We start from the raw sequence: 22,875 nt of genomic DNA, 5'->3' as shown, positions 1-22,875 counted from the left end.
ATAGAAATACCTTTATTATTATTATTATTATTATTATTATTATTATTATTATTATTATTTCTGTTGTGGGTTCTTGTAGGTTGCTATAATTACAAGCCTGATAAAACCAAAAATAGCCACTCTATGGGAGGCCAATGGACAGAGAACTCTTCATATTTCAACTGAGGACCTCACATTGTTGCCCAACAACTTTTGGGAACTTTGGTGAAGCGCTTCTTCTTGATAGGGAAAGCAAGAAAAGAGGCCAAATAAACTGGGATCCATTTCCCCACTATTGGAATATTGCAATATCTCCTTTCAGTGTTAATCAAAATTGGCTATTTCTTATTTAAATAATCTTTCTTTAGCAGGGGTTTTCAACCTCTTGCTGCAGCACTTTGGTGTGCCACAAAAGATCTGCTGGTGTGCCATGGGATTTTGGAGCATAGGGGTTGAAAATTGTGGAAAAACTCTTCCAGGTTCTGTGGCTGTTTCTAAGGCCCAAATCCTCACCAACTTTCCAGCACTGGCATAGCAGTGCCAATGGGGCATGTGCTGCATCCTGCAGTTGAGTGGCACTCATTGAGGCTTCCTCAAAGTAAGGGAATGTTTATTCCCTAACCTCGGAGTTGCATTGCCTTTATGTCGGGGTTTTCCCTAACCCCGGGAAAGTGGGTTAGGATTGCGCCCTAAGGCAATCTTGAGCAGGTTCATGAACCTTTTAGCACTGGGATCAAGACAAAAAAGAGGCCTTCTGAGGCCTCAGAAAGGTACTTCAGCTGACTTCCAAGGTCTTTCCATGCCAGACCACCTCCCAGATGCCCCCCGGGGGGGGGGGATGTTCTGGGCATCTGGCTCCTGCAGGGTACTAACACTTGGGGGGGGCATGTTAAAAACGATACCTCAGTTACACCCACTGATCCACCATCAGAAACAAGGGGACAACACCAGTGGCCAACCTCACAGGGATGTTAGGGGAGTCACAATGTACAGGAAGAACTAAGAACAGTTGAAATGCACTCTGTAAACATCATGATCAAGAACGAGTTGACCATTTAAAGTTCCTTTAAATATCCATCTTGGTCTGCAGAAAGGGAGGCTCTCACCTCCATTCCATCCCTTTAAATGTCAATTTAAGGGCTTTGTATTTCGGAGCATCTCAAATGCAGTATCCTGCAAGATGTGCTGGTTTTAATATCCAGTGGTTATCCAATTAAAAGGTTAAAACCCCAGGCAGATTCCCAAAACACCAAAGTTTGCAAAAGAACCAGGAGTACTATATAAAGCTTAATGTATGCCATTCTTTTGCAAATTAAGAGGTGGTAAAGGAGAGGGAAAATTACTGGCCCTGTCTCCCTAAATGACTCTTGAGACTCTGCACTCTGCTTCATGAGTGCATTAAAACAAAGGATTCCTTGAGTTTGTCATGAGAACTGGAAAACTTCAAGTGTACAGACCAGGGAACAGTAACAGTTTTGTATTTCTCTTTCTTTGAAAGGCACTAGGAAGATACTGAAATTCAGCAAAACAGAGAGATGCACAAAGCAGGTGCACACAAGACCTTGCAGCCCACAAACTCAGATGTCTTTGGGTCAAACCAGAGGTGTCCCAGAGGCTCCTTGGCACCCAGGCTGGGCAGCACATTGACACCTAACCCCACCCCACCACGCATCACCATGTCTCCCCCGTGTCTGCACACTACACCCCCCACCCCCACTTCCAGAAAAACTCCATTTCAGAGCCAAACAGAGACGCAGGAGGGCGGGTGGACCGAACACCACAACGATCACTGCGTTAAGCAATGTATGCTATATGCACCCAAGTGGAAAGCCCAGGAAACACCCAGAGTGCTGAGAAGGGTGTGTCGCTCCAGCTGACCCCTCTCCCTATGTGCCACTATCCCCTGGCCACCCCACTGCGGCTTGCCACCCAGGGTCTGACTCATCCCAGCCACCTGCTTCTTCTAACACTGGGTCAAACTAAACCCATACATCTTCAGTGTATGATCACTCCCACAATTGCTGTTCTCTTCTTTAGAAACAGCTGCTAAGGGGCAGGCCAATCTGGATTGGGATCATGAGGAAACGTCCAGTTCTTTCCTTCCCCCCCCCATGCCATTTTGCTCACTTTTGCATTCAAATACAGTTTCAGGGTCTGTGTGTGTGATTTTCAAACACAAAACAATTATGCCCCATGATCTAGGAGCTCCTAGGGTCCCCCAAAGGTGCCACTGAAAGAATCAGCACTGGACAGGGGGGTGATAAGAGATTTTCTGCAGGTAAATAGCATATAAAAATGTGTATATGCCACACCACCATACAGGAGGGACTCAAGGCAGGTCACAGTAATAAAAAAAACACTCATCAATAATATTAAATATCAGTAACAGTACAATAATACAATGCCTGAAGGGTACAATAGTACAATAATACAACAATAGTACAATAATACAATACAATACAATAGTACAATAATACAACGCCTGAGGGGGGACATGATTGAGACATACAAAATTATGCAAGGGATGGACAGAGTGGATAGGGAGATGCTCTTTACACTCTCACATAACACCAGAACCAGGGGACATCCACTCAAATTGAGTGTTGGGAGAGTTAGAACAGACAAAAGAAAATATTTCTTTACTCAGGTGTGGTTGGTCTGTGGAACTCCTTGCCACAGGATGTGGTGATGGCGTCTGGCCTGGACGCCTTTAAAAGGGGATTGGACAAGTTTCTGGAGGAAAAATTCATTACGGGTTACAAGCCATGATGTGTATGCGCAACCTCCTGATTGTAGAAATGGGCTATGTCAGAATGCCAGATGCAAGGGAGAGCACCAGGATGCAGGTCTCTTGTTATCTGGTGTGCTCCCTGGGGCATTTGGTGGGCCGCTGTGAGATACAGGAAGCTGGACTAGATGGGCATATGGCCTGATCCAGTGGGGCTGTTCTGATGTTCATTTTAAGTCATTTTGTTATAAAGTTAATGAGGAAAAAATCAAATTAGAAAAATTTATTAGTTAAAAATCAATTCCCAGCTGGGTCCACTGTCTGTATGGAGTTTGCAGGTTCTCCCCATGTCTGTATGGGTTTTCTTCAACCTCGAAAGCTCACATGTACTTCAGTGTTTGATATTACAAGTGTTTGGGGTCTCTAAAATGAGAAGTTTGGTGATGTTTTCATGACCAGAAATATGCTTTAGGAACATAACTCTTGTTTGGGTATATCAATTAGCCTGCGAGAAAATTGGTTTGGTGATAAGTCGTTTCACTAAAAGTTGCAAAGTCTAAGAACCTATTGACAACTTTAAAATGAGGACTTGCTGTACAGCACTCCTAATAAAACACTTTAAAAAAACACTTTGTTAAATATACACATGAATGCACATACACGCAAACGTGGGCACACATATAAAATCTTTGCTTCCCGATTGAGTGATGGCACTGTTGAGCCACTCAAATATTTTAAATCCAAATCATTAAACCGAACAATCAACTCCATGTCATCACCTTCCCCTTTATGTTTGTGGGATGCAAAAAACTGCCATAGGACATGCTCCATAACCTGCTACATGGTGCGCACTGAAGAGGAAGGCTAAAGATTCATTCAACTGGCAATGCAAGAGAAGCCATAGGTAGAACACTTGCAAAAGCAATCAGAGCAGCACACTTTTTCTTTTTTTTACAGAGAAGGGGCTTGCGCAAATCTGAAGCTGCTCGGCTCCTCCGAGCAATCCGCTTTATGTCTGGCTTGACAGAACATTCCTCTGACACCTTTGGGTGTCAACCAGGCAGCTCACAAAGGCCGTGTTTACCAAAGGGGGCTGGCTGTTTGGAAAAAATCCAGAAAAAAATAGAAAGGATGGACTGACAACTTGGTTAACAATCAAATAAATAGCAGTCTCCATTTTACCTAGAAGTCACAATCTTTAGATCTAGAAACTATGCCCCTGATCCCATATGCCAGGGGGAGGGAAAGAAGAAGACTTGATTAATCATGGCAAAAGAAATGCACTCTACCCACTCGGGGGAAATTTCCTCCGTACAACTGCTTCACATTCCTTACACACAAAACAGGTTTAAGATGGGGAAAAAAACTCTGAGCATGCAAAGCACTTATCACGTAATGTCTCAATGTTATTCTTGCAACCACCCTATAAGGCAGTGGTTCCCAGACGTGGCTCCCAGGGGAGCCATGGAAACCAGCCAGGGGAGCCACAGAAACCTTGCTAAAAACCTGCCACCCTATAAAATATATAGGATTGTAGCCCTAGTGGGCGCTGCGGCCAATAGCCCAGTAGGCCAAAGGAGCCACCACTCAAAAATGTTCAGGAACCACTGCTTACAGGTTAGTAATGTCATTCCCACATTGAAGATGGGGAAGACGGAGGCCCAAGAGACAGAATGATTTCCCCGAGGCCACTAAGTGAGAATTCATGGCAAAGACAAGATGTGAATTTGGGGGAGGCCCAATTTGCAGTCCAGTTTCTCTGCCATGACGTCACATAGCCTGACACTCCTACCTCGTCACCACTGCCTTCACCATGTATTTCAATGAAGGAGCCCTTGCCCAGAGGTCCCCAATCTGTGCTGTACGGCTCCTAAGGGCAGCATGAGATGCCTGCTGCCAGGAAGCAGGACACTACAAGCAACAGGATAAGGCTGGGCTCAGTGCACTCAGTGCACAGAGTCCCAGTGTGCTGTTTTCGCACACATGAAAAAACCCACCTGTCCACCCTGAGCCTCTTGCCGCAGTTCGTAGCATCACATTTGGCCTCCCAACCTGGAAGTAACTGGTGACCACATCATCACCAGGAGCCACTCTCTATTTCTGCAGCAAAGGCTGGCATCACAAGCTGAGTGAGTCTGGGAAGCGTTGCCCTAACCCAGGGGTGCCCAAACCCCGGCCCTGGGGCCACTTGCGGCCCTCAAGACCTCTCAGTGCGGCCCTCAGGAAGCCCCCAGTCTCCAATGAGCCTCTGGCCCTCCAGAGATTTGTTGGAGCCCACACTGGCCCGATGCAACTGCTCTCAGCGTGAGGGCAACTGTTTGACCTCTCGTGTGAGGGCTCCCTCCAATGCTGGCTGTTTCACATCTGTGATGCAGTAGCAGCAGCAAAGGAAAGGCAAGCCTTGCTTTGTGCAAGGCCTTTTATAGGCCTTGAACTATTGCAAGACCTTCATTCATTCATATAAGTTCATCTTTAATATATTCATTTATGTAAACGTATGTAAGTTTATTCAAATTTTAAATGTAAATTAATTCTTTTTTTCCCCCGGCCCCTGACACAGTATCAGAGAGACGATGTGGCCCTCCTGCCAAAAACTTTGGACACCCCTGCCCTAACCCATCAACACTCTCCTGTCCACCCCATCACTCTTTACACTCTCACATAATACCAGAACCAGGGGACATCCACTAAAATTGAGTGTTGGGCGGGTTAGGACAGACAAAAGAAAATATACTTTACTCAGCGTGTGGTCGGTCTGTGGAACTCCTTGCCACAGGATGTGGTGATGGCGTCTAGCCTAGACGCCTTTAAAAGGGGATTGGACAAGTTTCTGGAGGAAAAATCCATTATGGGGTACAAGCCATGATGTGTATGTGCAACCTCCTGATTTTAGAAATGGGCTATGTCAGATGCAAGGGAGAGCACCAGGATGCAGGTCTCTTGTTATCTGGGGTGCTCCCTGGGGCATTTGGTGGGCCGCTGTGAGATACAGGAAGCTGGACTAGATGGGCCTATGGCCTGATCCAGTGGGGCTGTTCTTATGTTCTTATGTTCCTTCCATTCCATTCTCCTCTCCTCCACACTTCTGCTGCATTCTGCTCTCAAGTTCAGTTCTCTAATCTCCTCCACACTTCCTCTTATGTTCCATTATCCTCTCTAGGCGACCGCTCTACTCCACGCTCCCTCCCCCACTCAGCACTCTCCTCATTCTCCTCTCCTCCAAACTTTCTCTTCTGTTCTATTCCTTGGGGGGGGAGGGGTTGGGGTGGCAGCTGGTACACCATCAAGTAAGGGGGGGCATGTGGTGTACCACCTCAGGTACTGGAGAGGGGGAGTCTTCAGCTAGTCCTGCTGATGTCCTACAATTTGATGCTGGCTCCTAGCATGTTGTCCATTTTGTTAAGAGTTGTCATTTTAAATTCAGCTGGTATAGAACTATGCGTGCTTTTGAGTCACTTTGACAACATGCAGGCATTGGCAGAGGCATCCTGGGGGTGCACATCACCCAGCGCAACACCTTGTGAAGCTCGGCATGCTGGAAGTCCAGGAATGACGTAATCACATCACCCCTGACCTTCTGGGCTATCTTGTTGCCTTAAAGGCAAATAGCCCACCTCTGGACAGCCTCTGTTCAGCAATCTTCAGCCCCCTCTGGGCACAGCTACCTGGCACTCTTGCTGACAAGCGGCGGAAAGTTGATCATCGGTGAAGGTGCAAGGCTGCTGGGCCCAGGGGGGCCAAAGATCGCCGAATGGAGACTCAGGCGGTATGGGATCACCCCTCCTAAGGGCGATAGCCAGGGCATCCCACACTAGCTGCACCCCAATAGTTCCACTACTGGAAGCTGGATCCCAGTTTTTTTAAAAAGAAAGCGCACAATACCTATTTGTGTATCTCTTGAAGGGAAAACAAAGCAAGGGGGAAGAAATGCCAAAGAAATCAGATCTGAGAGCACTGAGGGAGGCTCTTCAAACAAAGCTAGAAAGCAGAAAAGAATTCATAAGTCGAGGGAATGAGCAGAGGTAAAAAAAAAAAAGGACACATGACGAGCAGAAACGGCACCAGGGACTGGGAAGGCCCAAAACAGATCCATCAAAACAGAAGAGCTCTGAGCTTAAAAGCTGTGAAGTCACAGCCTGCTCCATGAATCATAATTCACGTTCCGACACAGCTGCCATTTAACATGGAATCTCTCCAGCTGTGCTTAGCTGCAAACGGCAGACTGACTCCTAGCCTAAATACCTCGAAGCCAGCGGTACTTTAGGGGCCATAAAATGCTAGCAAGACATATACTGGCCTGGGATAATACAATAGGAGCAATAAAAATGATTTAATTCTCCTGGCGGGTCAATGCAAGGAGACGTGTCGACAACTGCTCAGCCCCTTCCAGCTGAAGGACTGCTCCTGTTGGAACCGAGTGACCAGTGGCAGTGTCTGCACGCCAGTAGTGTGTTTGGCAAACATTTTGAATGTTTGCAAAACAAACAAAGGTTTTGACACCCTCCCCCCCCTACCCACCACTCAGCTAAAATATACCCGGTGGGCTCAAGTAGCCAGAAAGCAGGGAACTGGAGAAAAGGAATTACATGAAATGTGACTATCCATATGTATGTTTGCAACATTCAAAGAGAAATTAAGACACCAACACTCAGCAGCTAATACAGGCATTCACCCTTATCCATGGATTCTGTATCCACTGATTCAGCTATTAGTGGTTCCCTTTTACAATCCAGAGAGAGGGAAGACGAGGAGCAGCAGTGGAGATGAGTGGCTAGGTCAGGGGTCTCTAAACTTTTCGGTCAAAGAACTGCATCAAATATCTGGCACAGCATTGAGGGCCAAAAAAATAAAGTTAAATATAAAATTTAAATATTTTGGGTGCCCTTTGGGGAGAAAGGCGGAATACAAATCCAATAAATAAATAAATAAATAAATTAGATCAGTGGTTCTCACACTTTTACCACCAGGACCCACTTTTTAGTCTGAGAATCTGTCAGGACCCACCAGAAGTGATGTCATGACTGGAACTGACATCATCAAGCAGGAAAATTTTTAACAGTCCTCGGCTACAATGCTATCCACACTGACCCAGGAGTAAGTACCCATTTACTATCATTGTTAAAAGCACATATATAATAGCCTGTTAAAAGTACAGGTCTGTAACACTTCCCCAAATGCAGTCATGTAGCATGGTAGCATCAAGTCTGATATATTAAAAATAAAATATTGAAATGAATGGGAACCCACCTGAAAATTGGCTTGCGACCCACCTGGTGGGTCCCGGCCCACAGTTTGAGAAACACTGCATTAGAGATGGAACTTAGATGAATGAATGGGCTCAAATGCCCAGGATTTCTCTAAGCACCAACACAGCCCAAGAAATAAAGCACACACTTAAATGGACACCCATTGCCCCCCCCCCCCAAGCACAACTCTGGTTGTGTTTGGTCAATTGGGCCAAAGGCTCTCCGGGGATCAGAGACCACAGGCCCAGTGTGTCCTGCAGGCCACATCATGCCCTGGTCGGGGTTTGGAGACCCCTGGGCTAAATAGAAGTGGGCATCTCTTGCCATTCTGCTACCTGAGGCAACTACCTCATCCGGCCTCATAGATGGACCAGCCTTTGGCTATCCCAGGCCTAGTGGGAAAGCACCCAGCTTCGCAGGTGACAAGCTACAAAGCCTTGATCTTTTATGTTCTTTTCACTACATTTCTAAAAGTATTCTGGCTAAAAATAGGACACGCACTTCACCTATCAAAACACTGCAACAGGTAGGAGGTAGGAGTTAATTATGCTCCATCCTTCAAACAGCACGGATTAGATTTCAAAATTTCAATCACTTGTAAAATGGAAACTAACAATTATCAGATGGGAATGGAGACGCACGTCTGCGTCTGCACCGGTAAGACCTGCGTCTCCATGCAGAATGCAGTGCCGCTCATTAGGTTTCAACAATAGCAGGAGCGTTCCATGCACGCGCCTTTAAAAAGCCAGGTTTTGAGCAAGGCTCGTAGGGTAATTGGCTCCACCGGTCAGGGCTGGGACAATGACAGAAATCATAGGGGTGAAAGGTCAAGGCCAGGCTGGATCGCCAGGAGTCAAGGAACCAGGACAGAAGAGCAACCCTGGTTTTGTGCACACCACCAGATGACATGGAGGGATGCATGCCAGAAGCAAAGAGACTGTGCTGCTCAGATAAAGACCCAACCCAGATGGGAAGATTTTACAGCCCAACTAGTCCAGAAGGACCCAATTACCAGCTTCGGTAGGTGGAGTCTGATCAAATATTCTTGGCTCTCGGAGTCCTTTCCAGGACTCCCCACAGATACCAAAATCTGTAGATAACTAAATCCATGGGGAGAGGGCAGCAACAGCACCTCAATAGCTTACCCAGAGGCCACACTTGGCCCTCTGGAGGTTGCACGTGGCTTCACCACCTTCTCAGGAGACTCCAAGAAGTGACGAGAAGTCACTTCCAGTTTGTGCTGGCAACTTTGGTCACATGTGGAGGGTGTTCTGAGGTGCAGAGAGGCCACCCACAGTCTCCCCAAACCTCAAAACACCTCCTGGATGCAACCAGAAGCCACTTTCCGTCATATCCAGGAGGTCCTCTGAGACCCTCCAGCAACTGCTGGCGCTCAAATCTATGGGTCCTGAGCCCACAGATAAAGAGGATCCACCGTAACTCTTGCTGGCTTGCCACGCCAGGCAGCCGCTACCACCAGCCCAGTCAGTTCTCAACACCATTCCCTGAGTCAGCATTTTGCACCTGATTCCATTACACATATATTTACACTGCAGGTGGTGCCTCCTTATCTGTTCCCAGAACTCTGAAGATACCGAAAAACCACGGATAATGAAATCTATGGGTTTTTTTTTGGGGGGGGGGGGTCGCTGAAGTGCCAATCTTCACCACAGCCTTGCTTCGGTTGCGTCCAGACCTTGGAAACTGTGCAAAAACTGGAAGTCGCCGAAAAAGGCTGGGTGGTGCATGGCCTCTCCTTTAATGTTGTTTTGTTTTGGCTTACGGCAGTTGGCTATATCGTTTTGTCTGCTGCTTTTATGAGGTGTGGTTGTGTGAGGCTCAATTGTTTTGTTTGTTTTTTAAATTATTGCTGGCTTTACGTTCATGCACTTTAAATGTATTGTTATAAACCTCCCAGATGCAACCGGAACAAGATTCCGAATCTGCAGATAAGGAGGCTCCACTTATACTATTTTCCAGCTCCAGTTTGTGGAACTCAAAGATCCACAGGCCTGAAGTCTGCCCACCTCTGCACTAGACATCAGGCACAGCACACCAAACAGCTCTCAGGAACATCTGAAACATTTTTAATTGGCTCCCGTGCCCTTTATTGTTGTTTTGGCTTACGGCAGTTGGCTATATCGTTTTCTCTGCTGCTTTTATGGGGTGTGGTTGTGTGAGGCTCAATTGTTCTGTTTGTTTTTTAAATTATTGCTGGCTTTACGTTCATGCGCTTTAAACGTATTGCTATAAACTTCAATGAGACCATCTGAGAAAATGCTATTGAGTAAGTAATATAAACAGATATTTCCTGAGTCTTTTTGCCCAAACCTCTCAGCCTGACGACCACTGCCCCACAAGCAACAGGTTTCCTATAAATAATGCTTCCCAAAAGCATCAATGTCCTTCTGGGAGGGACACAGCAAGTCAGGAGTGTTAATCCTGTTTCATATAGTGGCTCAAATAGCATTTGTGAGCTGAAAATGACATCACTCAGCAGGACGTGACGTCATTAAGCAGATGATCGCCAGAAACAAGCACTTTGTTCTCATCAGCTGCAAATGTGCAAATCTTGATTATGCTTTCAAGATATGAGAAAGGTCATGTGGGTCACCCTATTAGCAGCACTACTACTGTAGAGGCTTCACTTCACATCTCAGCAGCTAAGATGCGACACCTCTGCAAAGGAAGCCCTGCTGAAAAGGCAACCCACATGATCACCGGGCTCTCCCAGCATCTCCCTCTTTCACCCCTCTTGGTCTGCCCTTTCCCCCATAGTATTCCTTGCCTTCTGAGGCCTCCTTCCATCTCTTCCTCCCAGAGTATCTGCAGAAGTGGCACTGCTGAAAGGGCGGCCCTGGGGTCACACCAACTATAACAGGGTTGGCACCCCCTGCTTCTGGGGCCCCCCTGTATGCTTGGGCCCAGGGTTGGTGCCCTATAGCAGGCCCCCTGCTTCTGGCGCCCCATGTATGCTTGACACCCCTGCAACAAGTCGTAGTAGACTGTTCCACAGTCTGTAGGTGCATTCAATCAATGTAAGCCCTCCACATACCATACAAAGACTCCAGCAACACACAGGTTCATCACATCAGTAAGAACAAAGCCTCTGCTTGCAGACAAAAAGGTATTAATTCACCCTATTTGCTTAGGCTGCAGCCTGCTCTTCTCTGTGCCGCCTCCTCCTCTCCCCCCACCCCTGAGCTTATCAGGAGTGCAAGATCCTTATTATACAGCAGAACAAATCCTTCAACTCTTACCTCTCTCTAATACATCAACCAATGCTGCTTCCCACCACCGCCTGCTGTTTAGGACAAAGACAATGCTGAACAACTGAGCATGTGCAAGCCCTGCTTAAGGTAAATGCTGCCCTGATCCACTGCCCTGCCTTAGACTGACGGAAGGTAAAACATATACACAGTGACAAAACACCCTTTCTGTCATCTGATTGAGCTTCCATTGAATCAAGCCTATGACAAAACTGGAGCAAAATTTGGAGCAACGGGTGGTTTTGAGAGTAGTTGAAGAGAATTAGCAGATACAAAGCTGAGCAAATATTGGTGTGTGTTAAAAATTCAGCTCCAGCTTTCTTGCTGGGAGATTCAAGGTGGCTTATTACAGCATCAATTAAAAGTATTATTAGTACAGAAGAAAACAAACACGAGCCATTGAAACAAACAAAATCAAGAAAATGTGGACACAGTGGGCCCTCAGCAGTGGGAATCCCAGTGGGATTTCAGCATCTGCAGATGCCAAGCCCATGACTAGAGGGCCTCGGAAAGCCCCTTCTCATCCGCGGGTTCCGCACCCACGGATCTGATTCAACATGGGTGCTGACCCCACATCTGAAGGGCTTCAAGAACCTCCCAGACAGAAGAGCCTTCTGGACACAGAACTGGAAGAGCCTTGGGAGGCCATATATGTCCTCCCTGCACACTTCCCGGACGTGACTACAAGATGCTTCCGGTCATATCCAGGCAGTCCTTAAGACCTTCCTTGTGGATTTCATTATCAGCAAAAAGTGGTATCTCCAGGAGGTCCAAGAACAGATCCCCGTGGATACTGTGGGCCTACTGTACCTTATTTGGGGGTGGCCCTGTTTTGCTGATGGGCACTCAACCACCTACTATTACAAAGTCCTCATGGTGCATGCAAATAGCTTGAGGCAACTCCAAAACAATGAGCAAAGCCACATGATAGCAGAAAGAAGAAACCAACTAAAAACAAGATCCTAACCATTGCCAATCTAAACAACAGGGCTTAGGTTGCCTGCATTCCTTTCCAGGTCATTCTCCAAAGCCTGTTTTGCATTACACTGCTGGTTCCATTTATACCACATGTACTTTCTGGAATAAAATGGGGGGGGGGGGAGAAATGAAGAATAGTTGCCCTTTGCCACAAAGAGCATGACAAAACTGTGACTTGTCTTACTTGTCCCCGTGCATCAACAGAGTAAAAATAAACTGGGTGAAGGAATCTTTACTATTTTGGAAGATACAGTCTCTTTACACTTTAAAAAAATGTGATGCGTTAAATGGTCTTACCTTGTCACGTTCCTAACCTGAGTTAGGCTCCATGCGACATAAGGGAGGAGTACTCTGAAAAAGCAAGTAGAAAGTGTTGTTATTATTATTATTATTAACAGTATTTATATACCGCTTTTCAACAAAAAGTTCACAAAGCGGTTTACAGAGAAAAATCAAATAACTAACGGCTCCCTGTCCCAAAGGGGCTCACAATCTAAAAAGATGCAAAAGAACACCAGCAGACAGCCACTAGAAAAGACACTGCTGGGGTGAGGAGGGCCAGTTACTCTCCCCCTGCTAAAAAAGAGGAGCACCCACTTGAAAAAGTGCCTCTTACTATTGATAAAGGTATTTTTATACCGCCTTTCTTTGGTCCTCAGATTTCTCCTCAGACGTTAATCCAAGGCGGTTTACACAGGCAGGCTGTTCTAAACCCCCGTAGGGATTTTTACAATTGAATAGTTCTAGTCTTTCATAGAACTCTGGAACTTCGTTCCCGGTCTGGTCTCTCTCTGGCCCTTCGCCTCCCACACTCCACTTGACGGCAACTCCTCTCTGCCACCGAGGGTCAGCTCATCAGTATATCAGTGTGGTCAGTTCTGGGGTACTTCCGGTTGTTTCGAACTGGCAGCCTCAGATCTTCAGGTATACAAGGCGGCAGCTCTACCAACTGAGCCAGACCTCCTGCCCTAACAGACCTCCTGCTAGCCTAAACTAGGGCATAATGAGAATCCGTAACGTGAACACAATTTTAAAATACTATGTAGAATATAATTTAATTGTACACAAAGCGTTTGCATGTCTGAAATGCAGGCACAAAGCACTTCACGTACAATAAAATTGCATTGTGTTCCATACAGTAGTTTTAAATTGTGCTCTAATTGTAAATAAATAAGTCTTATTCATTAATGCATTAATACTTGCAACAGGCCTATAATGCAGATCATTTTGTTAATCCCGGAGTCGGGGGGTGGGCGGGCTGATGTTGAGAGCAACTTGCCAAAGACTTCCTGGCTAGTTCATAGACTAAATTTCCAAGTTTATGCTGTTGAGCATTACACTTACTGTTGCTCTCAGTACACTAACTAGTTCCATAATTAATGCAATTACAATCAAGTTAATCTAATTGTTCTATTAAGTCAGCAGCTGACCTTCAGGCAAGCCTGCTTCCTTTCAGCCTCAGTCGTTCCCATTTGCAATATGGGGATAATAACATAATAATAATAATAACCCTGTGATATTTCCTTCTGTGTTGCTATATTCTTGTACCAGCAAAATCGGAAAACGGCCATCTACGGCTCCCATCTAGGCAGGAAAGTCTTTTGGAACAGCAAGCGGCTAAAATGTCATTTTAAATCCCAGGCATGCTTCTAGTCCCCAGGATGCAGAGCTGAGACTGAAACCGCACCAGGGAAAAGTACTCAAGGACTGGAAACAAGATTCAGAAACAGGGTTTTTACAGCAACAAATGGAACGTTTTTGCCCATTTGAGAGCCACCATTTCAGAATAAAAACACCCCAGAATACAGGGAAATGCTGCAAAACTTATAGCTTGATGGGAGAGCACCTGCTCGGCACAATGCCTGAGTTTCAAGCTGTGGCTTCTCCTGTCATAAGAATCTCCACTGTGATACCTAGAAAGGCCTACAGCAAAAAGTCTGGAAACCTTCTTTTATTCAGACAAAATTGGGCTCAAAGGGCCATTGGTCTGATTCACTGGAACATCAGAAGAGCCCTGATGGATCAGGCCAAAGGCCCATCTAAGTCAGCTTCCTGTATCTCACAATGGCCCACCAGGGAGCACACAATGCAACAAAATGCCTGTATCCTATGCTCCCTTGCACCTGGCATTCAGGGATAGCCCACCTCCAGAACCAAGAGGTTGCATATACCCATCATGGCTTGTAACCTGTGATGAACTTTTCCTCCAGAAATACATCCAATTCCCTTCGAAGATGCCATCACCATCTCCTGTGGCAAGGAGTCCCACAGATTAATTACTCACTGGGTAAAGAAATATTTTCTTTGTTCCAACTGTCCCAACACTCAATTTAAGTGGATGTCCCCTGGTTCTGGCGTTATCTGAGAGGGAAAAGAGCATCTCTCTATCCATCCCCTGGATAATTTTGTGTCTCTCTATCATGTCCCCCTGCTCAGGTGCCTTTTTTTTTTTTAGACCAGGGGTGTCCAAAGTTTTTGGCAGGAGGGCCACATCAGCTCTTTGACACTGTGTCAGGGGCTGGGGGGAAAAAAGAATTAATTTACATTTAAAATTTGAATAGATTTACATAAGTTTACATAAATGAATATATTAAAGATGAACTTATATGAATGAACGAAGGTCTTGCAATAGCTCAAGGCCTATAAAAGGCCTTGCACAAAGCAAGGCTGGCCTTTCCTTTGCTGCCACTGCTGCATCACAGATGTGAGAGAGCAAGCATTGGAGGGAGCTCTCATCCCACAGCTCACACGAGAGGTCAAACAGTCACCCTCACGCTGAGAGAAGTTGTGTTGGGCCAGTGTGAACTTCAAAAAATCTCCGGAGGGCCAGAGGCTCACTGGAGACTGGGGGCTCCCTGAGGGCTGCATTGAGAGGCCTCGAGGGCCGCAAGTGGCCACCGGGCCGGGGTTTGGGCACCTCTGTTTTAGACTAAAGAGCCCCAAATGCTGTAGCCTTTTCTCATAAGGGAGGCTTATGTGATCAATTTGGTCCCTCTTCTGTACCTTATGCTTGAAAACAAGCTTGGTGACAGACCAATGTGCTAACCTGGAGATTTTGATAGGGACCCCAGAATTTTCCAGTGCTGGGGGAAAAAATCTCCAAGAGTAGCATGGCCAGAGCTAACGATCATACTCAAAGCTACGGCCACCATTGTAATTCCCCCCAAATGTCACTGACTAGGAAGTTATACATCAAGAATGCTGTGGGGGAATTACAGAGGCCACCCCTGTTGTGTGGACTCTGAGATGAGTACTGGAAATGCTGATGCCTGGGAAACCCTGGCCTCTGAGCGGCCCGCTTGGAGGCAGGCTGTGCAGCATGGCCTTTCCCAGTTTGAAGAGACACTTGGCCAACAGACCGAGGCAAAGAGGCAAAGAAGGAAGGCCCATAGCCAGGGAGACAGACCAGGGACAGACTGCACTTGCTCCCAGTGTGGAAGGGATTGTCACTCCCGAATTGGCCTTTTCAGCCATACTAGACGCTGTTCCAGAACCACCTTTCAGAGCGCGATACCATAGTCTTTCGAGACTGAAGGTTGCCAACATGGTAGGCCCACTAAGTCCTAGAGTCCAGCCCTGTGCTGGACATCTATGCTTAGATCTTCCAGAGTTTTGAAAGCAACCAGGAAAGGAGGCACAACGGCAGCAGAGCGAATGGGTCACTTCTTTGAGTCATTTTCCAAATTTAGTGCCCTATATCTGTAGGATGACAGATGGTGAGCGCTCCTTATCTGCAGGTTCGGCATCCGTGGATTTAACCAACTGTGGATACCTCTCCGAGCCTCAGAACAGCTCCTGTAAGTGATTCACATCTGTGACTTCTGGTCATGCCCCGAAGGTGTTCCGACCCATGGAGTGGGACGCAAGCCAGCTCGACCTTCAGAGGGCATGGCGCAACCCTAAGTAAACATTTGCAGCACCAGGCTCCAGCATCCATGGATTTTGGTACCCACAGGGAGGCTGGGCCCAATTCCTTGCAGATACCAAGGGGTTGTATGGGGAGAGGTTGTACGTCAGAGGTACAGCACCAGCAATGAGTGTAGGTTCTGCCCTGGGCATTGGATAGAACGGGGTGCGACAAACCCCAGCCCAGAGGCTACTCGCAGCCCTCGAGGACTCCCAATCCGGCCCACAGAGAGCCTCCAGTCTCCAAAGAGCCTGTGGAAACTTGCTGGAGCCCATGCTGGCCCAATGCAACTGCTCTCAGCATGAGGGCGACTGTTCGCCCTCATACATGGGCTGTGGGACGAGGGCTCCCTCCACTGCTTGCTGTTTCACATCTGTGATGCAGCAGCGGCAGCAAAGAAAAGGCCGGCAAGACCTTTGTGCAAGACCTTTTATAGGCCTTGAGCTATTGCAAGACCTCCATTCATTTATACAAGTTCCATCTCTAATATATTCATTTATGTAAATTTATTCAAATTGGAGATGTAAATTGATTCTTTTTTCCCGCCCCCCCCAACACAGTGTAAGAGAGATGATGTGGCCCTCCTGCCAACAAGTTTGGACACCCCTGGGCTAGAGGGACCAAAAGAAGAAAAGCTCTCTCTAATAATAAATACTAATAATAAACTATTAATTAAAATTAATATAAAAATAATAAATAAGAAATAAAATATTAATAATAATCTATAACCCTAAGCTGCTCCCTAAGAAAACAAGGTGACTTCATCCAATCCATCATGTGTGCCACAACTGCTTTCTCGTGCAGAAACCTCATGCAGCAACTCCTCTGGAATTTGTAAAATGCATGCAACATGCCTGGCATCTGCCAAACCTGGGAAAAATGATATGTAGATCCAGCTAATGACTAGCAACTAACACATGCAAATGAGCTGCAGCCTTAGGGCTCCTGATCTATTTCTGCTGTGGCCCTGGGCGCTGAACCAATTGCTCCCCCTTGGGATGGAGGGTCCTTGGCTGGGAAAAGCTTTGCAATAATAACAAGGAGGCTCAGGGAATTTAATTTTCCTTTCTAAAAATGATGCTGCTTTTGTGTGTGTGCATCTCTCTCTCTCTCTCTCTCACACACACACACACACACACTCACACACAATCTTCAACTCCCAAAGAGCCAGAAAGACAGAGGGAATTTAAAATAAGCTCCTGCAGATCTCCCTTCGGAATCCCAAGTTCAGAGAGAGTGTTTTCTTTTGCAACCAGATTGACCATTATAAGATCAAAGCATTTTTGCTACCCATTGGGGAGCCAGCAGACTATTTTTTATTTAGGTTTTAATTTTTTTTTTTTAAAGGCTCTAGTCAAAGGAAAGGAAGCCCATAGTTCAAATTCCTTCCAGCCTGCTGTAGCAGTCTATGGGCTTTCAGACACGGTCATCAAGGTTCAGACTCTGGAAGACGGTGCGGGCTCCGATTCTCAAAGGGATGGAACCAAATGTGGAGAGGGGGAGCCAGCCCGACACGGTCTGTGAGCCCCGCGTTCCAAGCATTCTCTTCTATAATTCATGAGGCATGAAATTGCCTCAATATATTATTTGGCTGTGGCCCAAAACAACCCTCATTTGCTACTTCAAGAGCAAAACAAATCTATGTATACAAAACCCGACATGCCCAATGTGTTTGTTCCATGGATTTTTGGATTAAAATGCTTGTTTATTTGTGTTTGTGTGTATGCCTTCGCTTCTCCCCCCCTCCCCTTTTTGAAATTGCTATGCTGTATTCTGGGATACCCCAAACTGTTTGCAGACTCAACCCTAACGTTTCACATCAACCCTAAAGTTATGCACGTCATGTTCTGGGTTCATACCTATGGCAACAATCGTGTTTAGTCAGCGCAAAATGTGTTTACTTCGGTGTTTGTTTCTTTCTAAAAAGGCATTTAAAAACCAAGCCCTGCATAAGAAAAAGTTAAGCATGGGCTCAGGTCCTGGAATATGAGGTTGTCAGACAACATACAGGTTTGCCCCCGGTATCCACAAGGGGTGGAGGAACAGACCCCACCTTCTGGTTGCATCCAAAGGTGTTCTGAGGCCCCTGGAGCTCTCCATGGGACTCCGCAGTAAGCTGCCTCAGAAAGCCCAATGGCTTTCTCCTGGTATCCCAGGCATCTAGACCTTCAGATGCCATCCCCACATCCTATGGCAGGATGGTCTGGTCTAGAGGGTAGAGCCTCCATTTGCCTGAAGATTAACATCCACAAGGTCGCCAGTTCGAGGCCACTGGCACCGTGCGACCTTGAAGCAGCTGGCAAGCTGCAGCTGAGCTGTTCCATCTGCTCGGAGCGTGGGAGGATGGAGGCCAGAATGTTAAACCAGATCGGAGTGTAACATCTTGAATGTGGTGGTTCTTGAAAGAGAGAACCTTCTTTCAATTTGTAAAAATCCCTGCGTGGATTTAATAAGCCTGCCTGTGTAAACCGCCTTGAATAAAGTCTTGAATAAAGACCAAGAAAGGTGGTATATAAATACTGTATATTATATTATTATTATTATTATGGCAAGGAGTTTCACAGTTTAATTACACACTGGATAAAGAAATATTTTCTTCTGTCTGTTCTAACTCTCCTGCCACCCAATTTTAGTTTATGTCCCCGGGTTCTGGTGTTGTGTGAGAGGAAAAATAACATCCCTCTATCCATCAGTGCATAATTTTATACATCTTAGTCATGTTCACCCAATGGGGAGACACATGGTCAGAGGGAGGTTTGTTGTGGGGGAAGGACAAGTGTGCAAAGTCACCTTCCTCCTTTCCCCATCTCCTAGGAAGCCTCTGACTAGAGAGAGTCCCTGAGAACAATCTCCCATCTGTTCACCCCACCGCAGCAGGAGAATTGGAATGCCAGGAGGGGCAATGCCCCCAGAGTGGTGGTGGGGGGAGCCTGGCCACTGGAAAGGCTGCAGTTTAGAATCGGCATGCAGAAGTTTCAATTCAGGTTCAATACCTGGCAATAGGTTCAATAGAGTGGACACCGAAAAATCCCTGTCTGAAACCTTGAAGATCCACTGCTGATCTAAATTGAGAACACAGACCTAGATAGAGCAGCTGCCTACTGGATCTGTGCACAGGTGCCTTCCACTGTGCCAGGGGTGGCCAAACCGCAGCTCTTGAGCCACATGTGGCTCTCTGACATGTGTGTCTCACAGACATATGTTGGCTGAGCTCCTTTTTGTGTCACAATTAATACAAAAGGTAAATAAGAAAAGAGTCTTTGTTGACCGTATTTTACACTTCACAGGGTAAGCATGATAAATGGAAGCACCAAGAGTTGGTTTACAAGAAAAGGCTGATCTGGAAGACATTTTGCAGAGGTACCTTGGGCCCAAGTGGGACTGGAAGATCCTAACGCACTATTTATTTATGGTATTCATGAACTGCCTTTCCCCTCCCCACAAGCAGCTAATAATATATTTTTTTTTAAACACAGTAAAGATGCATCCTATTAAGTCTCCTAACAAGTGACAATTTTTGACCTTCCTCTTTGGAGCCATTAATTCTCAATATGCAAATTCAAGCACACTGAATTGATTAACTAATTGATTAATTGACAAGCTCATGCAATTAATCTACCAAGATGTCTTGACTTGGCTGACAGCTCTAATAGGGAAAAATAAAACCCAAAAAGAAATCCAGATGGGACTTCAAAACAAAAACAGCTGGAGGATTTAAAATCACGACCAACGCTACGACAGACTGCCGTTTTTCCAGGTGCTCTGCACAGATCTGGACTTTGGGACTTCAGGGCACATGATAGAGTCCCCTTGCTGGTGTATGACTACCTAAGAATTTCCTGGGAATCACAATGTGCTCTGCCTTGAGCACCATGAGCCTAAACCATGGCTTCTTCACAAGAAAGCTGCTTGAACCATTCACTAATGAGACTATGACATATCTCCAAAACTAGACATGATAGGGCAAAACAGATACCATTTTTTGAATCGGCACCCCAAATGTACCCAGAATTGGTCTAACTTTTATGACAGCAAAATGTATGCTGGACTGTATAGTAAGAAATATTATAATTGTTCATAGTAAACATTGTTTTATCCATTCTCTGCTTTCACATTTGTAACATGTAAATAGTAGCTCTGCAGTAGTTCTGCTCCTAGTCAAGGTCATGGCATGGGACAAAGGCAGACTTGAACTCTCCACACACACACACCCACAGGTCTCATCCAGATTACCCATCTGTGACTGCCGTGTGCCCTGGGAGGAAAAAATATCTGGCACCAGTGAAAGTTCCCATGCCCATGCAAATTTTACTGCTCCGGTTCAATTAGCTGTAGTCAGCTGGGTTTCTGCACAGTCCCCTTGTGGCTTGTGAACCTCAGGTGTGCTGATTTGGCAGGCCTGCCAAGCCATGGTTGAAGTTTACGGCCAACAGAAGGGAAGCAGCTGGAAGAAATTCTTCTTCTTGAGGGAATGCTCAACAGTCATGCAGTAGAAAAGCAGTTCACACACACACCTGCTGGTTCTATGTGCAGCCACACTTGTGACATTGCAGCACACAGAGCTAGTAGTCAGGTAAGGCAGAAGGAATGGATTGAAACTGGGGTCCTTGTTACTTGCAATTCTTGGATTGATATTTCAGTGATAGGAAAAGCCCACTCCTGGATCCGACAGTTAATCTGAAACCGAGTCAGGTGAATGTTCACTATGCTCACACATTCAATCTTGACAAAGAAAGTGCAGGATCCTCACTACAAAACTTCAAACAGTTTTGAAGACTCAAAACTGAGTGGCAAGGAAGAGTGAAGAGAGTGGCAGACTCTCTAAGGCAGGGGCGTCAAACATAAGGCCCGTGGGCCAAATGCGGCCCCATGAGGCTATTGATCCAGCCTCTGTTATAATTGGGCTCTCCTAGCTTGAAAATTGGCCACTCTCATATCTTGAAAATATGAGCAAGATTGGCACATTTTCTATTCTGTCAAATGAGTTTCTAGGTGAGAACAAAGTGCTTAATTCTGGTCAACCTTATGTCACTTTCTTCTTAATGATGTCAGTTCAGGTACCCAGCAGGAACCATGAATGCTAACTTCAGCCCTCTGTATGAAACTAGTTTGACATCCTGGCTCTTTGACACGGATATGGAGACATGGTACTTCTCACTGAAGCCAAGACTAAGTTGCAATACCTTAAGGCAGGGGTCTCCAAACCTTCTGGCCAGAGGGGCGCATCAAATATCTGGCATGGTGCTGAGGGCCGGAAAAAAAATTTAAATATAAAATTTAAATAAATAAATTAGAGATGGAACTTAGATGAGTGAATAAATGAGTGAATGGGCCCATTCACTCAGCCTCTCTGGCCCTCAGAACACCCTCCAGACACAACTAGAGCACAGCTTGGTTATGTACAGCTGAGTGGACCAGAGGCTTTCAGGGGACAAGAGGCTGGCTGTGGGCTGGATAGAGGCTTGTTGCGGGCCGCATCTGGCCCCCGGGCCGGGGTTTGGAAACCCCTGCCTTAAGGCAGCAATTTTCAACCTTTCTCGTCTCATGGCACACTGACAAGGTGCTAAAGCTGTCAAAGCACACCCATCAATTTTTTGTCAAGGCACAACATGCTGCAGGTGGCGGGGGGGGGACTTGCATCCCCCAATAGCCCTACCAGTAAAGGACCTTCCCCCAAACTCTCATGGCACATCTGCAGACCATTCATGGTACACCAATGTGCCATAGCACACTGGTTGAAAATCATTGCCTTAGGGCATCATGGCAGACTCATGTGAGTGCTGTGGGATGTCTGTGGTAGCCTCTCCAACCTGTTCCCCAGGCACCACCATCTTGAATCTCATAAAATCTCATTAGATTTGAGTGGTGCCATCTTGAATCTCACAAGATTTCAAGAAATCCAAGATGGCAGTGAAGAAGAGACCACAGGGACGTTGTGACCAGGTAAATTTGGGAATCACTGACTCCTACTGGGAAGGACCATAAGTCCTTGTTTATCTGGACCGAATCCTTGCCCCTGTATCGGACTAGAGGCTGGGATGAGTTTATTTCCCTAGATACATTCTTTTGCTCTGAGTTCCTTTGGCCCAGATTCTACTCCACCTTCCCCAATCCGACATGAAGAAATTTCTGAGATTAGTTCTGGAATTTTTGGCATGTGTGCCTTTTTAAAAGCTTTTATTTCGTTCCGTTTGTTGTCTTGTCCCCTCCCTTTACTGATGCGAGCAAGTGATTATTGGTGAAATCAAGCATTTGTGCACAGCACACTGAGAATCCTTTTTTTGGGGGGGGGGGAGCATTGTCTCTTGTCAGTGCACCCAACCATTTGCACTCATTGTTATGGTAGAGGGGAAAAGACTATCACTAAGGGAAGGAATTAGTTGCAGTCGACTGCACATGTTCAGCAAACGCCAGAAATCAAAAGAGACGAATGGCAGATACTGAAAGCATTGATGTTCCTCTGCAAACAAGACCAGTAATTCTGAACCCTGAAAGACAGAGAGTATTTCAAAAGAACCTCTAACTGGAAGCCTTACATGCATCACATGAAATGTGCATTTTTCCTTCCAAAATAAGTGGGGAGGATCATACAGTTGGACGCCGGTATCTGCAGAGAGTCCTGTTTCCAAACTCCCCGCATATACCATAACTCAAAGATAATGGAATCCACAGGTCAGGTCCATCAGAAGCCCTCTTGCCACGACTGGAGGCACATCTGGTTACATATGGGAGGTCAGGTGAGGCTCACCAATGCGGGTTCAGAACCAG

At 46.2% G+C, this 22,875-nt stretch overlaps 1 protein-coding gene across 1 annotated transcript in view; it reads right to left on the bottom strand.

Annotated features, from left to right (window-relative positions):
- Positions 1-22,875, bottom strand: part of ARVCF (ARVCF delta catenin family member) — a 752,684-nt gene that overhangs the window by 476,769 nt on the left and 253,040 nt on the right. The window contains exon 2 of the mRNA XM_066609736.1: positions 12,498-12,551. The gene's annotated coding sequence lies outside the window, so the exon portion shown is untranslated. The remainder of the gene's footprint in view (positions 1-12,497; positions 12,552-22,875) is intronic.

The sequence above is a fragment of the Tiliqua scincoides genome, chromosome 14 (genome assembly GCF_035046505.1).
Source record: "Tiliqua scincoides isolate rTilSci1 chromosome 14, rTilSci1.hap2, whole genome shotgun sequence".
NCBI lineage: Eukaryota > Metazoa > Chordata > Lepidosauria > Squamata > Scincidae > Tiliqua > Tiliqua scincoides.
This window is presented reverse-complemented; position numbering and strand designations above follow the sequence as displayed.